The sequence below is a fragment of the Carassius gibelio genome, chromosome A19 (genome assembly GCF_023724105.1).
Source record: "Carassius gibelio isolate Cgi1373 ecotype wild population from Czech Republic chromosome A19, carGib1.2-hapl.c, whole genome shotgun sequence".
NCBI classification, from domain to species: Eukaryota; Metazoa; Chordata; class Actinopteri; order Cypriniformes; family Cyprinidae; genus Carassius; species Carassius gibelio.
Genome location: NC_068389.1, coordinates 1,930,001 through 1,951,257, shown reverse-complemented (window position 1 = coordinate 1,951,257; position 21,257 = coordinate 1,930,001). Strand labels below are relative to the sequence as shown.

At 37.6% G+C, this 21,257-nt stretch overlaps 13 pseudogenes; all 13 read right to left on the bottom strand.

Moving 5' to 3' along the window:
- Nucleotides 1-771: 771 nt before the first annotated feature.
- Nucleotides 772-890, bottom strand: LOC127936048 (uncharacterized; annotated as a pseudogene).
- Nucleotides 891-1,670: 780 nt separating this feature from the next.
- LOC127937954 (uncharacterized) lies at nucleotides 1,671-1,789 on the bottom strand (annotated as a pseudogene).
- Nucleotides 1,790-3,143: 1,354 nt separating this feature from the next.
- Nucleotides 3,144-3,262, bottom strand: LOC127936292 (uncharacterized; annotated as a pseudogene).
- A 1,074-nt stretch (nucleotides 3,263-4,336) lies between these two features.
- On the bottom strand, nucleotides 4,337-4,455 carry LOC127937070 (uncharacterized; annotated as a pseudogene).
- A 1,010-nt stretch (nucleotides 4,456-5,465) lies between these two features.
- LOC127936698 (uncharacterized) lies at nucleotides 5,466-5,584 on the bottom strand (annotated as a pseudogene).
- A 1,486-nt stretch (nucleotides 5,585-7,070) lies between these two features.
- On the bottom strand, nucleotides 7,071-7,189 carry LOC127937401 (uncharacterized; annotated as a pseudogene).
- A 507-nt stretch (nucleotides 7,190-7,696) lies between these two features.
- On the bottom strand, nucleotides 7,697-7,815 carry LOC127936697 (uncharacterized; annotated as a pseudogene).
- A 1,485-nt stretch (nucleotides 7,816-9,300) lies between these two features.
- LOC127936044 (uncharacterized) lies at nucleotides 9,301-9,419 on the bottom strand (annotated as a pseudogene).
- A 1,075-nt stretch (nucleotides 9,420-10,494) lies between these two features.
- On the bottom strand, nucleotides 10,495-10,613 carry LOC127937069 (uncharacterized; annotated as a pseudogene).
- Nucleotides 10,614-11,626: 1,013 nt separating this feature from the next.
- Nucleotides 11,627-11,745, bottom strand: LOC127936696 (uncharacterized; annotated as a pseudogene).
- A 773-nt stretch (nucleotides 11,746-12,518) lies between these two features.
- On the bottom strand, nucleotides 12,519-12,637 carry LOC127935949 (uncharacterized; annotated as a pseudogene).
- A 1,069-nt stretch (nucleotides 12,638-13,706) lies between these two features.
- LOC127936043 (uncharacterized) lies at nucleotides 13,707-13,825 on the bottom strand (annotated as a pseudogene).
- A 1,294-nt stretch (nucleotides 13,826-15,119) lies between these two features.
- Nucleotides 15,120-15,238, bottom strand: LOC127937181 (uncharacterized; annotated as a pseudogene).
- Between the last annotated feature and the right edge of the window lie 6,019 nt (nucleotides 15,239-21,257).

Here is a 21,257-nt window from a genome sequence, read left to right as displayed (position 1 = left end):
AAAGAGAAGGCTATTTAAAGATCAGCCAATCTACTCGCCAGTACATTATAAAAGTAGGAAAGAAACCCCAAAAGCTTAAAGCACCTGGTATTCCTAGGCGGTCTCTCATCCAAGTACTAACCTGGCCCAAACCTGCTTATATTCAGAGATCGGGCATTGACTCTATTTTTTGCCAAATTTTTTATATACTAAGTGAAAAAATTCCAAAAGCTTAAAGCACCTGGTATTCCTTGGCGGTCTATCATTCAAGTACTAACCAGACCTTAACCTGCTAAGATTCAGAGATCGGGCATTGACTTCTTCTTTTTTTTTTTTTTTGCAAGATTATTATATAATTTGTGAAAAATATCCAAAAATTTAAAGCACCTGGTATTCCCAGGCAGTCTCCCATCCATGTACTAACCTGGCCCAAACCTGCTTATATTCAGAGATCGGGCATTGACTCTATTTTTTGCCAAATTTATTATATACTAAGTGAAAAAATTCCAAAAGCTTAAAGCACCTGGTATTCCTTGGCGGTCTCTCATCCAAGTACTAACTAGACCTAAACCTGCTAAAATTCAGAGATCGGGCATTGACTCTTTTTTTTTTTTTTTTTGCAAGATTATTATATAATTTGTGAAAAATATCCAAAAATTTAAAGCACCTGATATTCCCAGGCAGTCTCCCATCCATGTACTAACCTGGCGCAAACCTGCTTATATTCAGAGATCGGGCATTGACTCTATTTTTTGGCAAAATTATTATATACTAAGTGAAAAATTTCAAAATAGCTTAGAGTACCTGGCATTCCCAGGCGGTCTCCCATCCAGGCACTAACCAGGCCCAAACCTGCTTAGCTTCCGAGATCAGACAAGATCGGGCATAGCCAGGCTGGTATGGCCATAAGCGAAGACTGCTGCAAAGAGAAGGCTATTTAAAGATCAGCCAATCTACTCGCCAGTACATTATAAAAGTAGGAAAGAAACCCCAAAAGCTTAAAGCACCTGGTATTCCTAGGCGGTCTCTCATCCAAGTACTAACCTGGCCCAAACCTGCTTATATTCAGAGATCGGGCATTGACTCTATTTTTTGCCAAATTTATTATATACTAAGTGAAAAAATTCCAAAAGCTTAAAGCACCTGGTATTCCTTGGCGGTCTATCATTCAAGTACTAACCAGACCTTAACCTGCTAAGATTCAGAGATCGGGCATTGACTTCTTCTTTTTTTTTTTTGCAAGATTATTATATAATTCGTGAAAAATATCCAAAAATTTAAAGCACCTGGTATTCCCAGGCAGTCTCCCATCCATGTACTAACCTGGCCCAAACCTGCTTATATTCAGAGATCGGGCATTGACTCTATTTTTTGCCAAATTTATTATATACTAAGTGAAAAAATTCCAAAAGCTTAAAGCACCTGGTATTCCTTGGCGGTCTCTCATCCAAGTACTAACTAGACCTAAACCTGCTAAAATTCAGAGATCGGGCATTGACTCTTTTTTTTTTTTTTTTTGCAAGATTATTATATAATTTGTGAAAAATATCCAAAAATTTAAAGCACCTGGTATTCCCAGGCAGTCTCCCATCCATGTACTAACCTGGCGCAAACCTGCTTATATTCAGAGATCGGGCATTGACTCTATTTTTTGGCAAAATTATTATATACTAAGTGAAAAATTTCAAAAAAGCTTACAGTACCTGGTATTCCCAGGCGGTCTCCCATCCAGGCACTAACCAGGCCCAAACCTGCTTAGCTTACGAGATCAGACAAGATCGGGCATAGCCAGGCTGGTATGGCCATAAGCGAAGACTGCTGCAAAGAGAAGGCTATTTAAAGATCAGCCAATCTACTCGCCAGTACATTATAAAAGTAGGAAAGAAACCCCAAAAGCTTAAAGCACCTGGTATTCCTAGGCGGTCTCTCATCCAAGTACTAACCTGGCCCAAACCTGCTTTTGTTCAGAGATCGGGCATTGACTCTATTTTTTGCCAAATTTATTATATACTAAGTGAAAAAATTCCAAAAGCTTAAAGCACCTGGTATTCCTTGGCGGTCTATCATTCAAGTACTAACCAGACCTTAACCTGCTAAGATTCAGAGATCGGGCATTGACTTCTTCTTTTTTTTTTTTTTTTTGCAAGATTATTATATAATTCGTGAAAAATATCCAAAAATTTAAAGCACCTGGTATTCCCAGGCAGTCTCCCATCCATGTACTAACCTGGCCCAAACCTGCTTATATTCAGAGATCGGGCATTGACTCTATTTTTTGCCAAATTTATTATATACTAAGTGAAAAAATTCCAAAAGCTTTAAGCACCTGGTATTCCTAGGCGGTCTTTCAACCAAGTACTAACCAGACCTAAACCTGCTAAGATTCAGAGATCGGGCATTGATTTCTTCTTTTTTTTTTTTTTGCAAGATTATTATATAATTCGTGAAAAATATCCAAAAATTTAAAGCACCTGGTATTCCCAGGCAGTCTCCCATCCATGTACTAACCTGGCCCAAACCTGCTTATATTCAGAGATCGGGCATTGACTCTATTTTTTGCCAAATTTATTATATACTAAGTGAAAAATTCCAAAAGCTTTAAGCACCTGGTATTCCTAGGCGGTCTTTCAACCAAGTACTAACCAGACCTAAACCTGCTAAGATTCAGAGATCGGGCATTGACTCTATTTTTTTTTTTTTTTTGCAAGATTATTATATAATTTGTGAAAAATATCCAAAAATTTAAAGCACCTGGCATTCCCAGGCAGTCTCCCATCCATGTACTAACCTGGCCCAAACCTGCTTATATTCAGAGATCGGGCACTGACTCTATTTTTTGCCAAATTTATTATATACTAAGTGAAAAAATTCCAAAAGCTTAAAGCACCTTGTATTCCTTGGCGGTCTCTCATCCAAGTACTAACCAGACCTAAACCTGCTAAGATTCAGAGATCGGGCATTGACTCTTTTTTTTTTTTTTTTTTTTTTTTTGCAAGATTATTATATAATTCGTGAAAAATATCCAAAAATTTAAAGCACCTGATATTCCCAGGCAGTCTCCCATCCATGTACTAACCTGGCGCAAACCTGCTTATATTCAGAGATCGGGCATTGACTCTATTTTTTGGCAAAATTATTATATACTAAGTGAAAAATTTCAAAAAAGCTTACAGTACCTGGTATTCCCAGGCGGTCTCCCATCCAGGCACTAACCAGGCCCAAACCTGCTTGGCTTACGAGATCAGACAAGATCGGGCATAGCCAGGCTGGTATGGCCATAAGCGAAGACTGCTGCAAAGAGAAGGCTATTTAAAGATCAGCCAATCTACTCGCCAGTACATTATAAAAGTACGAAAGAAACCCCAAAAGCTTAAAGCACCTGGTATTCCTAGGCGGTCTCTCATCCAAGTACTAACCTGGCCCAAACCTGCTTATATTCAGAGATCGGGCATTGACTCTATTTTTTGGCAAATTTATTATATACTAAGTGAAAAAATTCCAAAAGCTTAAAGCACCTGGTATTCCTTGGCGGTCTATCATTCAAGTACTAACCAGACCTTAACCTGCTAAGATTCAGAGATCGGGCATTGACTTCTTCTTTTTTTTTTTTTTTTTGCAAGATTATTATATAATTCGCGAAAAATATCCAAAAATTTAAAGCACCTGGTATTCCCAGGCAGTCTCCCATCCATGTACTAACCTGGCCCAAACCTGCTTATATTCAGAGATCGGGCATTGACTCTATTTTTTGCCAAATTTATTATATACTAAGTGAAAAAATTCCAAAAGCTTAAAGCACCTGGTATTCCTTGGCGGTCTCTCATCCAAGTACTAACTAGACCTAAACCTGCTAAAATTCAGAGATCGGGCATTGACTCTTTTTTTTTTTTTTTTTTTGCAAGATTATTATATAATTTGTGAAAAATATCCAAAAATTTAAAGCACCTGGTATTCCCAGGCAGTCTCCCATCCATGTACTAACCTGGCCCAAACCTGCTTATATTCAGAGATCGGGCATTGACTCTATTTTTTGCCAAATTTATTATATACTAAGTGAAAAATTCCAAAAGCTTAAAGCACCTGGTATTCCTTGGCGGTCTCTCATCCAAGTACTAACCAGACCTAAACCTGCTAAGATTCAGAGATCGGGCATTGACTCTTTTTTTTTTTTTTTTTTTTTTTTTGCAAGATTATTATATAATTCGTGAAAAATATCCAAAAATTTAAAGCACCTGATATTCCCAGGCAGTCTCCCATCCATGTACTAACCTGGCGCAAACCTGCTTATATTCAGAGATCGGGCATTGACTCTATTTTTTGGCAAAATTATTATATACTAAGTGAAAAATTTCAAAAAAGCTTAGAGTACCTGGCATTCTCAGGCGGTCTCCCATCCAGGCACTAACCAGGCACAAACCTGCTTAGCTTCCGAGATCAGACAAGATCGGGCATAGCCAGGCTGGTATGGCCCTAAGCGAAGACTGCTGCAAAGAGAAGGCTATTTAAAGATCAGCCAATCTACTCGCCAGTACATTATAAAAGTAGGAAAGAAACCCCAAAAGCTTAAAGCACCTGGTATTCCTAGGCGGTCTCTCATCCAAGTACTAACCTGGCCCAAACCTGCTTTTGTTCAGAGATCGGGCATTGAATCTATTTTTTGCCAAATTTATTATATACTAAGTGAAAAAATTCCAAAAGCTTAAAGCACCTGGTATTCCTTGGCGGTCTATCATTCAAGTACTAACCAGACCTTAACCTGCTAAGATTCAGAGATCGGGCATTGACTTCTTCTTTTTTTTTTTTTTGCAAGATTATTATATAATTCGTGAAAAAATTCCAAAAATTTAAAGCACCTGGTATTCCCAGGCAGTCTCCCATCCATGTACTAACCTGGCCCAAACCTGCTTATATTCAGAGATCGGGCATTGACTCTATTTTTTGCCAAATTTATTATATACTAAGTGAAAAAATTCCAAAAGCTTTAAGCACCTGGTATTCCTAGGCGGTCTTTCAACCAAGTACTAACCAGACCTAAACCTGCTAAGATTCAGAGATCGGGCATTGACTCTATTTTTTTTTTTTTTTTGCAAGATTATTATATAATTTGTGAAAAATATCCAAAAATTTAAAGCACCTGGTATTCCCAGGCAGTCTCCCATCCATGTACTAACCTGGCCCAAACCTGCTTATATTCAGAGATCGGGCACTGACTCTATTTTTTGCCAAATTTATTATATACTAAGTGAAAAAATTCCAAAAGCTTAAAGCACCTGGTATTCCTTGGCGGTCTATCATTCAAGTACTAACCAGACCTTAACCTGCTAAGATTCAGAGATCGGGCATTGACTTCTTCTTCTGCACCTGATATTCCCAGGCAGTCTCCCATCCATGTACTAACCTGGCGCAAACCTGCTTATATTCAGAGATCGGGCATTGACTCTATTTTTTGGCAAAATTATTATATACTAAGTGAAAAATTTCAAAATAGCTTAGAGTACCTGGCATTCTCAGGCGGTCTCCCATCCAGGCACTAACCAGGCCCAAACCTGCTTAGCTTCCGAGATCAGACAAGATCGGGCATAGCCAGGCTGGTATGGCCATAAGCGAAGACTGCTGCAAAGAGAAGGCTATTTAAAGATCAGCCAATCTACTCGCCAGTACATTATAAAAGTAGGAAAGAAACCCCAAAAGCTTAAAGCACCTGGTATTCCCAGGCAGTCTCCCATCCATGTACTAACCTGGCCCAAACCTGCTTATATTCAGAGATCGGGCATTGACTCTATTTTTTGCCAAATTTATTATATACTAAGTGAAAAAATTCCAAAAGCTTAAAGCACCTGGTATTCCTTGGCGGTCTCTCATCCAAGTACTAACCAGACCTAAACCTGCTAAGATTCAGAGATCGGGCATTGACTCTTTTTTTTTTTTTTGCAAGATTATTATATAATTTGTGAAAAAAATCCAAAAATTTAAAGCACCTGGTATTCCCAGGCAGTCTCCCATCCATGTACTAACCTGGCCCAAACCTGCTTATATTCAGAGATCGGGCATTGACTCTATTTGTTGCCAAATTTATTATATACTAAGTGAAAAAATTCCAAAAGCTTAAAGCACCTGGTATTCCTTGGCGGTCTCTCATCCAAGTACTAACCTGGCCCAAACCTGCTTTTGTTCAGAGATCGGGCATTGACTCTATTTTTTGCCAAATTTATTATATACTAAGTGAAAAAATTCCAAAAGCTTAAAGCACCTGGTATTCCTTGGCGGTCTATCATTCAAGTACTAACCAGACCTTAACCTGCTAAGATTCAGAGATCGGGCATTGACTTCTTCTTTTTTTTTTTTTTTGCAAGATTATTATATAATTCGTGAAAAATATCCAAAAATTTAAAGCACCTGGTATTCCCAGGCAGTCTCCCATCCATGTACTAACCTGGCCCAAACCTGCTTATATTCAGAGATCGGGCATTGACTCTATTTTTTGCCAAATTTATTATATACTAAGTGAAAAAATTCCAAAAGCTTTAAGCACCTGGTATTCCTAGGCGGTCTTTCAACCAAGTACTAACCAGACCTAAACCTGCTAAGATTCAGAGATCGGGCATTGACTCTATTTTTTTTTTTTTTTTTTGCAAGATTATTATATAATTTGTGAAAAATATCCAAAAATTTAAAGCACCTGGTATTCCCAGGCAGTCTCCCATCCATGTACTAACCTGGCCCAAACCTGCTTATATTCAGAGATCGGGCATTGACTCTATTTTTTGCCAAATTTATTATATACTAAGTGAAAAAATTCCAAAAGCTTAAAGCACCTGGTATTCCTTGGCGGTCTCTCATCCAAGTACTAACCAGACCTAAACCTGCTAAGATTCAGAGATCGGGCATTGACTCTTCTTTTTTTTTTTTTTTTTTTTTGCAAGATTATTATATAATTCGTGAAAAATATCCAAAAATTTAAAGCACCTGATATTCCCAGGCAGTCTCCCATCCATGTACTAACCTGGCGCAAACCTGCTTATATTCAGAGATCGGGCATTGACTCTATTTTTTGGCAAAATTATTATATACTAAGTGAAAAATTTCAAAATAGCTTAGAGTACCTGGCATTCTCAGGCGGTCTCCCAACCAGGCACTAACCAGGCCCAACCCTGCTTAGCTTCCGAGATCAGACAAGATCGGGCATAGCCAGGCTGGTATGGCCATAAGCGAAGACTGCTGCAAAGAGAAGGCTATTTAAAGATCAGCCAATCTACTCGCCAGTACATTATAAAAGTAGGAAAGAAACCCCAAAAGCTTAAAGCACCTGGTATTCCTAGGCGGTCTCTCATCCAAGTACTAACCTGGCCCAAACCTGCTTTTGTTCAGAGATCGGGCATTGACTCTATTTTTTGCCAAATTTATTAAATACTAAGTGAAAAAATTCCAAAAGCTTAAAGCACCTGGTATTCCTTGGCGGTCTCTCATCCAAGTACTAACCAGACCTAAACCTGCTAAGATTCAGAGTTCGGGCATTGACTCTTTTTTTTTTTTTTTTTTTTTTTGCAAGATTATTATATAATTCGTGAAAAATATCCAAAAATTTAAAGCACCTGATATTCCCAGGCAGTCTCCCATCCATGTACTAACCTGGCGCAAACCTGCTTATATTCAGAGATCGGGCATTGACTCTATTTTTTGGCAAAATTATTATATACTAAGTGAAAAATTTCAAAATAGCTTAGAGTACCTGGCATTCTCAGGCGGTCTCCCATCCAGGCACTAACCAGGCCCAAACCTGCTTAGCTTCCGAGATCAGACAAGATCGGGCATAGCCAGGCTGGTATGGCCATAAGCGAAGACTGCTGCAAAGAGAAGGCTATTTAAAGATCAGCCAATCTACTCGCCAGTACATTATAAAAGTAGGAAAGAAACCCCAAAAGCTTAAAGCACCTGGTATTCCCAGGCAGTCTCCCATCCATGTACTAACCTGGCCCAAACCTGCTTATATTCAGAGATCGGGCATTGACTCTATTTTTTGCCAAATTTATTATATACTAAGTGAAAAAATTCCAAAAGCTTAAAGCACCTGGTATTCCTTGGCGGTCTCTCATCCAAGTACTAACCAGACCTAAACCTGCTAAGATTCAGAGATCGGGCATTGACTCTTTTTTTTTTTTTTGCAAGATTATTATATAATTTGTGAAAAAAATCCAAAAATTTAAAGCACCTGGTATTCCCAGGCAGTCTCCCATCCATGTACTAACCTGGCCCAAACCTGCTTATATTCAGAGATCGGGCATTGACTCTATTTGTTGCCAAATTTATTATATACTAAGTGAAAAAATTCCAAAAGCTTAAAGCACCTGGTATTCCTTGGCGGTCTCTCATCCAAGTACTAACCAGACCTAAACCTGCTAAGATTCAGAGATCGGGCATTGACTCTTTTTTTTTTTTTTTTTTTTTTTTTGCAAGATTATTATATAATTCGTGAAAAATATCCAAAAATTTAAAGCACCTGATATTCCCAGGCAGTCTCCCATCCATGTACTAACCTGGCGCAAACCTGCTTATATTCAGAGATCGGGCATTGACTCTATTTTTTGGCAAAATTATTATATACTAAGTGAAAAATTTCAAAAAAGCTTACAGTACCTGGTATTCCCAGGCGGTCTCCCATCCAAGTACTAACCTGGCCCAAACCTGCTTATATTCAGAGATCGGGCATTGACTCTATTTTTTGCCAAATTTATTATATACTAAGTGAAAAAATTCCAAAAGCTTAAAGCACCTGGTATTCCTTGGCGGTCTATCATTCAAGTACTAACCAGACCTTAACCTGCTAAGATTCAGAGATCGGGCATTGATTTCTTCTTTTTTTTTTTTTTGCAAGATTATTATATAATTCGTGAAAAATATCCAAAAATTTAAAGCACCTGGTATTCCCAGGCAGTCTCCCATCCATGTACTAACCTGGCCCAAACCTGCTTATATTCAGAGATCGGGCATTGACTCTATTTTTTGCCAAATTTATTATATACTAAGTGAAAAATTCCAAAAGCTTTAAGTACCTGGTATTCCTAGGCGGTCTTTCAACCAAGTACTAACCAGACCTAAACCTGCTAAGATTCAGAGATCGGGCATTGACTCTATTTTTTTTTTTTTTTTTGCAAGATTATTATATAATTCGTGAAAAATATCCAAAAATTTAAAGCACCTGATATTCCCAGGCAGTCTCCCATCCATGTACTAACCTGGCGCAAACCTGCTTATATTCAGAGATCGGGCATTGACTCTATTTTTTGGCAAAATTATTATATACTAAGTGAAAAATTTCAAAATAGCTTAGAGTACCTGGCATTCCCAGGCGGTCTCCCATCCAGGCACTAACCAGGCCCAAACCTGCTTAGCTTCCGAGATCAGACAAGATCGGGCATAGCCAGGCTGGTATGGCCATAAGCGAAGACTGCTGCAAAGAGAAGGCTATTTAAAGATCAGCCAATCTACTCGCCAGTACATTATAAAAGTAGGAAAGAAACCCCAAAAGCTTAAAGCACCTGGTATTCCTAGGCGGTCTCTCATCCAAGTACTAACCTGGCCCAAACCTGCTTATATTCAGAGATCGGGCATTGACTCTATTTTTTGGCAAATTTATTATATACTAAGTGAAAAAATTCCAAAAGCTTAAAGCACCTGGTATTCCTTGGCGGTCTATCATTCAAGTACTAACCAGACCTTAACCTGCTAAGATTCAGAGATCGGGCATTGACTTCTTCTTTTTTTTTTTTTTTTTTGCAAGATTATTATATAATTCGTGAAAAATATCCAAAAATTTAAAGCACCTGGTATTCCCAGGCAGTCTCCCATCCATGTACTAACCTGGCCCAAACCTGCTTATATTCAGAGATCGGGCATTGACTCTATTTTTTGCCAAATTTATTATATACTAAGTGAAAAAATTCCAAAAGCTTAAAGCACCTGGTATTCCTTGGCGGTCTCTCATCCAAGTACTAACTAGACCTAAACCTGCTAAAATTCAGAGATCGGGCATTGACTCTTTTTTTTTTTTTTTTGCAAGATTATTATATAATTTGTGAAAAATATCCAAAAATTTAAAGCACCTGGTATTCCCAGGCAGTCTCCCATCCATGTACTAACCTGGCCCAAACCTGCTTATATTCAGAGATCGGGCATTGACTCTATTTTTTGCCAAATTTATTATATACTAAGTGAAAAAATTCCAAAAGCTTAAAGCACCTGGTATTCCTTGGCGGTCTCTCATCCAAGTACTAACCAGACCTAAACCTGCTAAGATTCAGAGATCGGGCATTGACTCTTTTTTTTTTTTTTTTTTTTTTTTTTTGCAAGATTATTATATAATTCGTGAAAAATATCCAAAAATTTAAAGCACCTGATATTCCCAGGCAGTCTCCCATCCATGTACTAACCTGGCGCAAACCTGCTTATATTCAGAGATCGGGCATTGACTCTATTTTTTGGCAAAATTATTATATACTAAGTGAAAAATTTCAAAAAAGCTTAGAGTACCTGGCATTCTCAGGCGGTCTCCCATCCAGGCACTAACCAGGCACAAACCTGCTTAGCTTCCGAGATCAGACAAGATCGGGCATAGCCAGGCTGGTATGGCCCTAAGCGAAGACTGCTGCAAAGAGAAGGCTATTTAAAGATCAGCCAATCTACTCGCCAGTACATTATAAAAGTAGGAAAGAAACCCCAAAAGCTTAAAGCACCTGGTATTCCTAGGCGGTCTCTCATCCAAGTACTAACCTGGCCCAAACCTGCTTTTGTTCAGAGATCGGGCATTGACTCTATTTTTTGCCAAATTTATTATATACTAAGTGAAAAAATTCCAAAAGCTTAAAGCACCTGGTATTCCTTGGCGGTCTATCATTCAAGTACTAACCAGACCTTAACCTGCTAAGATTCAGAGATCGGGCATTGACTTCTTCTTTTTTTTTTTTTTTTTGCAAGATTATTATATAATTCGTGAAAAATATCCAAAAATTTAAAGCACCTGGTATTCCCAGGCAGTCTCCCATCCATGTACTAACCTGGCCCAAACCTGCTTATATTCAGAGATCGGGCATTGACTCTATTTTTTGCCAAATTTATTATATACTAAGTGAAAAAATTCCAAAAGCTTTAAGCACCTGGTATTCCTAGGCGGTCTTTCAACCAAGTACTAACCAGACCTAAACCTGCTAAGATTCAGAGATCGGGCATTGACTCTATTTTTTTTTTTTTTTTGCAAGATTATTATATAATTTGTGAAAAATATCCAAAAATTTAAAGCACCTGGTATTCCCAGGCAGTCTCCCATCCATGTACTAACCTGGCCCAAACCTGCTTATATTCAGAGATCGGGTACTGACTCTATTTTTTGCCAAATTTATTATATACTAAGTGAAAAAATTCCAAAAGCTTAAAGCACCTGGTATTCCTTGGCGGTCTATCATTCAAGTACTAACCAGACCTTAACCTGCTAAGATTCAGAGATCGGGCATTGACTTCTTCTTCTGCACCTGATATTCCCAGGCAGTCTCCCATCCATGTACTAACCTGGCGCAAACCTGCTTATATTCAGAGATCGGGCATTGACTCTATTTTTTGGCAAAATTATTATATACTAAGTGAAAAATTTCAAAATAGCTTAGAGTACCTGGCATTCTCAGGCGGTCTCCCATCCAGGCACTAACCAGGCCCAAACCTGCTTAGCTTCCGAGATCAGACAAGATCGGGCATAGCCAGGCTGGTATGGCCATAAGCGAAGACTGCTGCAAAGAGAAGGCTATTTAAAGATCAGCCAATCTACTCGCCAGTACATTATAAAAGTAGGAAAGAAACCCCAAAAGCTTAAAGCACCTGGTATTCCCAGGCAGTCTCCCATCCATGTACTAACCTGGCCCAAACCTGCTTATATTCAGAGATCGGGCATTGACTCTATTTTTTGCCAAATTTATTATATACTAAGTGAAAAAATTCCAAAAGCTTAAAGCACCTGGTATTCCTTGGCGGTCTCTCATCCAAGTACTAACCAGACCTAAACCTGCTAAGATTCAGAGATCGGGCATTGACTCTTTTTTTTTTTTGCAAGATTATTATATAATTTGTGAAAAAAATCCAAAAATTTAAAGCACCTGGTATTCCCAGGCAGTCTCCCATCCATGTACTAACCTGGCCCAAACCTGCTTATATTCAGAGATCGGGCATTGACTCTATTTGTTGCCAAATTTATTATATACTAAGTGAAAAAATTCCAAAAGCTTAAAGCACCTGGTATTCCTTGGCGGTCTCTCATCCAAGTACTAACCAGACCTAAACCTGCTAAGATTCAGAGATCGGGCATTGACTCTTTTTTTTTTTTTTGCAAGATTATTATATAATTCGTGAAAAATATCCAAAAATTTAAAGCACCTGATATTCCCAGGCAGTCTCCCATCCATGTACTAACCTGGCGCAAACCTGCTTATATTCAGAGATCGGGCATTGACTCTATTTTTTGGCAAAATTATTATATACTAAGTGAAAAATTTCAAAAAAGCTTACAGTACCTGGTATTCCCAGGCGGTCTCCCATCCAGGCACTAACCAGGCCCAAACCTGCTTAGCTTACGAGATCAGACAAGATCGGGCATGGCCAGGCTGGTATGGCCATAAGCGAAGACTGCTGCAAAGAGAAGGCTATTTAAAGATCAGCCAATCTACTCGCCAGTACATTATAAAAGTAGGAAAGAAACCCCAAAAGCTTAAAGCACCTGGTATTCCTAGGCGGTCTCTCATCCAAGTACTAACCTGGCCCAAACCTGCTTATATTCAGAGATCGGGCATTGACTCTATTTTTTGCCAAATTTATTATATACTAAGTGAAAAAATTCCAAAAGCTTAAAGCACCTGGTATTCCTTGGCGGTCTATCATTCAAGTACTAACCAGACCTTAACCTGCTAAGATTCAGAGATCGGGCATTGATTTCTTCTTTTTTTTTTTTTTGCAAGATTATTATATAATTCGTGAAAAATATCCAAAAATTTAAAGCACCTGGTATTCCCAGGCAGTCTCCCATCCATGTACTAACCTGGCCCAAACCTGCTTATATTCAGAGATCGGGCATTGACTCTATTTTTTGCCAAATTTATTATATACTAAGTGAAAAATTCCAAAAGCTTTAAGCACCTGGTATTCCTAGGCGGTCTTTCAACCAAGTACTAACCAGACCTAAACCTGCTAAGATTCAGAGATCGGGCATTGACTCTATTTTTTTTTTTTTTTTTTTGCAAGATTATTATATAATTTGTGAAAAATATCCAAAAATTTAAAGCACCTGGCATTCCCAGGCAGTCTCCCATCCATGTACTAACCTGGCCCAAACCTGCTTATATTCAGAGATCGGGCACTGACTCTATTTTTTGCCAAATTTATTATATACTAAGTGAAAAAATTCCAAAAGCTTAAAGCACCTGGTATTCCTTGGCGGTCTCTCATCCAAGTACTAACCAGACCTAAACCTGCTAAGATTCAGAGATCGGGCATTGACTCTTTTTTTTTTTTTTTTTTTTTGCAAGATTATTATATAATTCGTGAAAAATATCCAAAAATTTAAAGCACCTGATATTCCCAGGCAGTCTCCCATCCATGTACTAACCTGGCGCAAACCTGCTTATATTCAGAGATCGGGCATTGACTCTATTTTTTGGCAAAATTATTATATACTAAGTGAAAAATTTCAAAATAGCTTAGAGTACCTGGCATTCCCAGGCGGTCTCCCATCCAGGCACTAACCAGGCCCAAACCTGCTTAGCTTCCGAGATCAGACAAGATCGGGCATAGCCAGGCTGGTATGGCCATAAGCGAAGACTGCTGCAAAGAGAAGGCTATTTAAAGATCAGCCAATCTACTCGCCAGTACATTATAAAAGTAGGAAAGAAACCCCAAAAGCTTAAAGCACCTGGTATTCCTAGGCGGTCTCTCATCCAAGTACTAACCTGGCCCAAACCTGCTTATATTCAGAGATCGGGCATTGACTCTATTTTTTGGCAAATTTATTATATACTAAGTGAAAAAATTCCAAAAGCTTAAAGCACCTGGTATTCCTTGGCGGTCTATCATTCAAGTACTAACCAGACCTTAACCTGCTAAGATTCAGAGATCGGGCATTGACTTCTTCTTTTTTTTTTTTTTTTGCAAGATTATTATATAATTCGTGAAAAATATCCAAAAATTTAAAGCACCTGGTATTCCCAGGCAGTCTCTCATCCAAGTACTAACCTGGCCCAAACCTGCTTTTGTTCAGAGATCGGGCATTGACTCTATTTTTTGCCAAATTTATTATATACTAAGTGAAAAAATTCCAAAAGCTTAAAGCACCTGGTATTCCTTGGCGGTCTATCATTCAAGTACTAACCAGACCTTAACCTGCTAAGATTCAGAGATCGGGCATTGACTTCTTCTTTTTTTTTTTTTTGCAAGATTATTATATAATTCGTGAAAAATATCCAAAAATTTAAAGCACCTGGTATTCCCAGGCAGTCTCCCATCCATGTACTAACCTGGCCCAAACCTGCTTATATTCAGAGATCGGGCATTGACTCTATTTTTTGCCAAATTTATTATATACTAAGTGAAAAAATTCCAAAAGCTTTAAGCACCTGGTATTCCTAGGCGGTCTTTCAACCAAGTACTAACCAGACCTAAACCTGCTAAGATTCAGAGATCGGGCATTGACTCTATTTTTTTTTTTTTTTTTGCAAGATTATTATATAATTTGTGAAAAATATCCAAAAATTTAAAGCACCTGGTATTCCCAGGCAGTCTCCCATCCATGTACTAACCTGGCCCAAACCTGCTTATATTCAGAGATCGGGCACTGACTCTATTTTTTGCCAAATTTATTATATACTAAGTGAAAAAATTCCAAAAGCTTAAAGCACCTGGTATTCCTTGGCGGTCTATCATTCAAGTACTAACCAGACCTTAACCTGCTAAGATTCAGAGATCGGGCATTGACTTCTTCTTCTGCACCTGATATTCCCAGGCAGTCTCCCATCCATGTACTAACCTGGCGCAAACCTGCTTATATTCAGAGATCGGGCATTGACTCTATTTTTTGGCAAAATTATTATATACTAAGTGAAAAATTTCAAAATAGCTTAGAGTACCTGGCATTCTCAGGCGGTCTCCCATCCAGGCACTAACCAGGCCCAAACCTGCTTAGCTTTCGAGATCAGACAAGATCGGGCATAGCCAGGCTGGTATGGCCATAAGCGAAGACTGCTGCAAAGAGAAGGCTATTTAAAGATCAGCCAATCTACTCGCCAGTACATTATAAAAGTAGGAAAGAAACCCCAAAAGCTTAAAGCACCTGGTATTCCCAGGCAGTCTCCCATCCATGTACTAACCTGGCCCAAACCTGCTTATATTCAGAGATCGGGCATTGACTCTATTTTTTGCCAAATTTATTATATACTAAGTGAAAAAATTCCAAAAGCTTAAAGCACCTGGTATTCCTTGGCGGTCTCTCATCCAAGTACTAACCAGACCTAAACCTGCTAAGATTCAGAGATCGGGCATTGACTCTTTTTTTTTTTTTTTTGCAAGATTATTATATAATTTGTGAAAAAAATCCAAAAATTTAAAGCACCTGATATTCCCAGGCAGTCTCCCATCCATGTACTAACCTGGCCCAAACCTGCTTATATTCAGAGATCGGGCATTGACTCTATTTTTTGCCAAATTTATTATATACTAAGTGAAAAAATTCCAAAAGCTTAAAGCACCTGGTATTCCTTGGCGGTCTCTCATCCAAGTACTAACCAGACCTAAACCTGCTAAGATTCAGAGATCGGGCATTGACTCTTTTTTTTTTTTTTTTTTTTTGCAAGAATATTATATAATTCGTGAAAAATATCCAAAAATTTAAAGCACCTGATATTCCCAGGCAGTCTCCCATCCATGTACTAACCTGGCGCAAACCTGCTTATATTCAGAGATCGGGCATTGACTCTATTTTTTGGCAAAATTATTATATACTAAGTGAAAAATTTCAAAAAAGCTTACAGTACCTGGTATTCCCAGGCGGTCTCCCATCCAGGCACTAACCAGGCCCAAACCTGCTTAGCTTACGAGATCAGACAAGATCGGGCATAGCTTTTTTTTTTATTTTTTTTTTTTTTATTTTTTTTTTCACAGTCAAAATATAAGTTGTGTACAAGACTTTAAAGCTGTTACAGGGAAATTTTAATAAAAACAAAAGCATTTCACAAAAGCATTTTTCCAAAATATGCATAACACTAAAAACCAAAAACATCTAAATTCACAAATTCATCAAATTCTTTAATCTTCTCTTGGCATATAAAAGTGCTTTTGTTTTAAAATATATGTAACCTCCTTCGTAAAAATTCCATAAAAATCCCCCATCTTGTTTTCCAGTTTAAAATAACTGTACAGCATTTTTACATAATCTTCAACCAACTGTTTAAAAATCAACCATAGGTTAGCATTAAAATCTCTGTTTTTGACTATATTCCTTCTTTTCCATATTGCTTTTTTGGCCAAAATTAAAAACAAATTAATTAGTTTCTTGTTTGCTGTATTCTCTGCTATTCCCAACATAAAAAATCTATTCCAGTTACAGTCCCCCTCATTATCTCTTAAGTCTTTGATTATTTCCTTTAATTCCTTAAAAAATGGGCTCAACTTCTCACAGAATAAAAACAAATGTAAAATTCCTTCATCTTCTTTTTTACAAACTCTGCATTGGGCATTAGTTTCTTTCTGCATTGCACACAATCTCATTTCAGTAAAAATCACATTTTGTCTAATAAAATAATCAAAACTTTGTAAATCCACATCCAACCATTTCCATGTCATGTTCTTCCATATATCTTCCTCTTCAATTTCATTAAAATGCCTTATCCATAACTGATTGGCAAGAGGTTTTTTAAAAACTCTATTTATAAAAAACCCATAAAACATTTTAACAGAACCCAAATTAAAATTCACTATATTGTCTTTACATTTTAGAAACACGCTCATTTTCTTTTCTTTTTCTCCCTCCTTAATAATTTCTTCCAGCCATTGTCCTGGGATTGCTTTTTTTACTTGTTCATATTGTCTTTTTAAAACATTTACATTAAAGTCCTCCTTCTCCTCATCCATTGCATCTATGATCACTTGAAGTGGTAAAAATCCCTCTTTAAATTCCCATAAAACATCCCTCACCTTTACAAACCCTGCTTGCAACCACTTCTTAAAATAGATATCATACTCTTGCATCTTTATTTTCCCATTTAAAAACAGAGGTTGATTTAAAATCATTTCTCTCCCCTCCGGATTAAAATCCACCTCTGTTAAAAAAAGCCTCCAAGCGCTTAAAACCTCTTTGTAAAATGGTGGGATCCCCTCCATCATCCAATTCTTAAGCTTCATCCATAAAACATTTTCCCCCAAATTAAAATTCCCACATTTATTTAAATAAAGAGCCATCAATCTCTTCCACTCTGCTCTGTTCGTATCATCCAAATATTTTCTTACCACCTTTACTCTCATGCTTTTCATTTTTTGTTCTACATCCACCAAACCCATCCCTCCCTCCCCCGGTTTCCCAATCAGTGTAAAATATGCAATTCTTGGAGGCTTTTTGTCCCATAAAAATTCTAAAACACATTTCTTTATTCTCTTAAAAACCCAGTCTGGCAATGGCATCACATGTAATGTATACCACATTCTAGATAACATTAGCATGTTTACAACTAAAATCTTCCCTTTTAAACTTAAAAATCTGCTTCTCCAGAAAATCAGTCTTCTTTCCATCCCTCCCACCGTCTCTTCCCACATACTGTCCGTAGCCTCCTTTTCATTCTTTGCTACAATTATTCCTAAAATCTTTATTTCTTGCACCTCTGTAAACTTACAGACCCCTGTAAGAACCTCTGCCCTTCCATATTTCATGTATACAGTTTTTTCTTCATTTATCTTTGCACCCGAACCCTCACAATACAGTTTTGTTTTCTCCATCACTCTTTTAACACTTTCTACATTTTCAACCACAATTGTCGTGTCATCAGCATATTGAAATATTTTCTTTAATTCTTCTCCCTCTTCCATTTGTATTCCATTTATTCTTTTTTCTCTATTTATTAAAAGCCCTAAAGGTTCTGCTACCAATGAGTACAACTGCGCCGACAATGGACACCCCTGTCTTATGGATCTTAAAACTTTAAAAGGTTGAGTTAAAAAAACATTGCATTTTACTTTTGTAAAAATATCCCTGTATAAAACCGAAATCCATTTAATAAAATTATTCCCAAACCCAAATTCCTTTAAAACTGCAAATAAAAAGCCATGTTCAACTCTGTCAAAAGCCTTTTCAAAATCCATACTAATAACATAAGCACTTTTGCCTTTTTCTTTTATATACCCTGCTATATCTCTAATGCTGCTAGTAACATCTGCTATATCTCTCGCCTTTACTCCATACGCCTGGTTTGTTTCTATTATATTTGGCATGACATTTTTTAATCTGTTTGCTAAGACCTTGGCTAAAATTTTAAAATCAGTGTTTAGCATTGTAATGGGTCTAAAATTTTTCAGCTCAGTTTTGTCTCCTTTTTTCTTGTATATTATTTTCATTAATCCTAGCCCCATTCTTGGGCTTACTCTTTCTTTTTTAAAAACTTCTTCAAAAATTTCATTTAAAATCACGCTTACTTTTTCTTTAAAAACTTTGTAAAACTCACTTCCAATACCATCTACTCCGGGGCTTTTCCTCACTCTTAATTGATTTATGGCATGTATGATCTCTTCAGTTTCTATTTCCCTTTCACATATTTTTTTATCCTGTTCGCCAACTTTCCTTGTTATCTGTTGCAACAAAATATTCCTTTTTTCCTCATCTCCCCCCTCAGACTTAAAAAGTTCCTCATAAAATGATTTAACTTCTTTTAAAATCCCCTCTGTATCTGAGACCACCATTCCATTGCTACTTTTAAGTTCTTTAATTGTTTCCGCTCTCCCCCTGCTTTTCTCAAGATTAAAAAAGAATCTGTTACATTTTTCCCCTTCCACCGTATATTTTGCTTTGCTTCTCAACATTGCCCCCTTGCATTTCTCCTCTTCTATTTTTCTCAACGTATTTTCTATTTCAATTACTTTTTGCACATCTACTTGGTTTTTATTTAACTCCTCTTTTAGAGTTCTCCTTATTTCTCTCTCCTTGGTTCTTTTAACCTTTTGTAATAAATTACAGTAGTTCATAGAATATTTCTTAATATCATACTTAACATTTTCCCACCATTGCCTTTTGTCTTCCATATACATCAGGTCTTTTTTCCTCCCATCTAATATCATTTCAATCTCTTTTTTAAAACTTTCATTCTTTAAAACCTCAGTGTTTAAAATCCACACCCCAGGTCCCTTTGTTTGTCTTTTAAAATCCATCGTCATTAAAACCATTTTGTGATCGCTTAAGGTCGTTTCTTTGTAAAATATTCCATCAATGAAACATTCAAGATTTCTGGTACTTAAAAAATAGTCTATTCTGGTTTGGCACATAAAATTCCCCACCAACTGTCTTCTTGAAAATTCCTTCTTTTTTCCATTTCTTTCCCGCCACACATCAATCATATTTTTCTCTTCCATCAATGACCTTAATTCTTTTCTACCCCCATCCGATTTAAAAACCATCCCATTTGCCATATCCATTTTACTAAAAACAGTGTTAAAATCCCCTGCAATCACCACCTTCCCCCATTTTTCAATTACATCAGCTAAAACATTAAAGTATATTTTCTTTTCTTTTTCTCCATTGGGAGCGTGCACGTTCACTAGAACAAATTTGTCTTCTTCCATTTCGATTTCTACCACCATACATTTTCCTTTTTTATCATTATATATAAGTTTTGTCTTTATACCTCTGTCTTTTCTTATTAAAACCGCCACTCCTCCTCCCATTTTTTCCTCTTCATTGTTAACAAGTAATTCCCCTTCCCATCTTTTTCTAATATCCTCCATAACATTCTCTTTCCAGTTTGTCTCTTGCAATAAAATCACATCTTCATTTCGACACAATTCCTTCACCTTTTCAAATTTATAAACATTCATTAATCCTCTAGCATTAAAAGTCACAATTTTCAGCACCATAAAATAAAATAAAAGCCATAAAATCCCCATTTTGTCAGTTCATTCACTCTCCTTCCTTTACCATTTCCCCACTGTCTTGTTTTTCATCACATCCTTGTTTTAATACTTTTCTTTTGGCTTTCTCTAAATTTGGTGTTACCTTAGTTTGTCTTCTTCTTTTATTGATTCCTGTAGTGCCGGCATCGTCGATGCATTCACTGTCTTTGTCCATTCTCCCATCCTCGCTGACCCACTCCTGATCCTCTGTCTTTTCCAGTTGAATCTGTAAAGTATCAGTTATTTCCATCAGTGACCCCGTTTCCTCACTGCACTGCGTTGATCCAGTCCTTTCACTTTCCTCTTCAACGTCCGTGCTTGTGGTATCCTCTCTTGGTGTTCCTTCCGTGTTTTCGTGTAGCTCCTCTTCACCGGCTTCCTCATGCATCTGCCCACACCCCTGCTCTTCCTCCTGATGTTGTTCTCCGAACCAGCACTCGCACTTGTTTAACACAAGCCTGCAGTCCGGGCACCTCACCGCATTACAATCCCTCGCGAAATGTCCCCTTTCCGAGCACTTATAGCATTTGAAGTCAGGACAGTCCTTCATCATGTGTTCAGGGCTCATACATAACCTACAGGTTCTCACCTGCTGGCTATGTATCACCCTGAAATACTGAGGTCCTTCTTCCGTCTCCATTCTCGTGCTGTAGGGCAGGGAAGCCACCTCTTTTGGAAACCGTACTCTCAGGAATCTCGTTCCATCCTCAATGCGGGTGCCCGGGTAGAATCTCCTTTTGATCTGTGAGATAGGAGTCACCCCCCATCCCTCCAGCTTCTTTAAAATATCGTCATCCTCCAAGTAAGCAGGCAGATGCATGAAAGATACAGCAAAATCCTTATTGTTCAACTTTTTAATTTCACAAGTCTTTCCTTTAATCATCAATCCTTCTTCCAGTTTCTCAATATCTTCCTCTTTTTCCAATGTAATTTCATATTGTTTCATCATTTTTGGTCTTACCGCTAGTATGCTAGTCACTTCGATCTTGTCTTTCAATGCTTCTATAATGTCCTCTGCTCTCCCATCTTGTACCTCCGTCAAATCAATCACTACCGTTGCTTCCTTGGTATAGATCCGTTTCATTCGCCTTTCTGGGTAATCCTTTTCT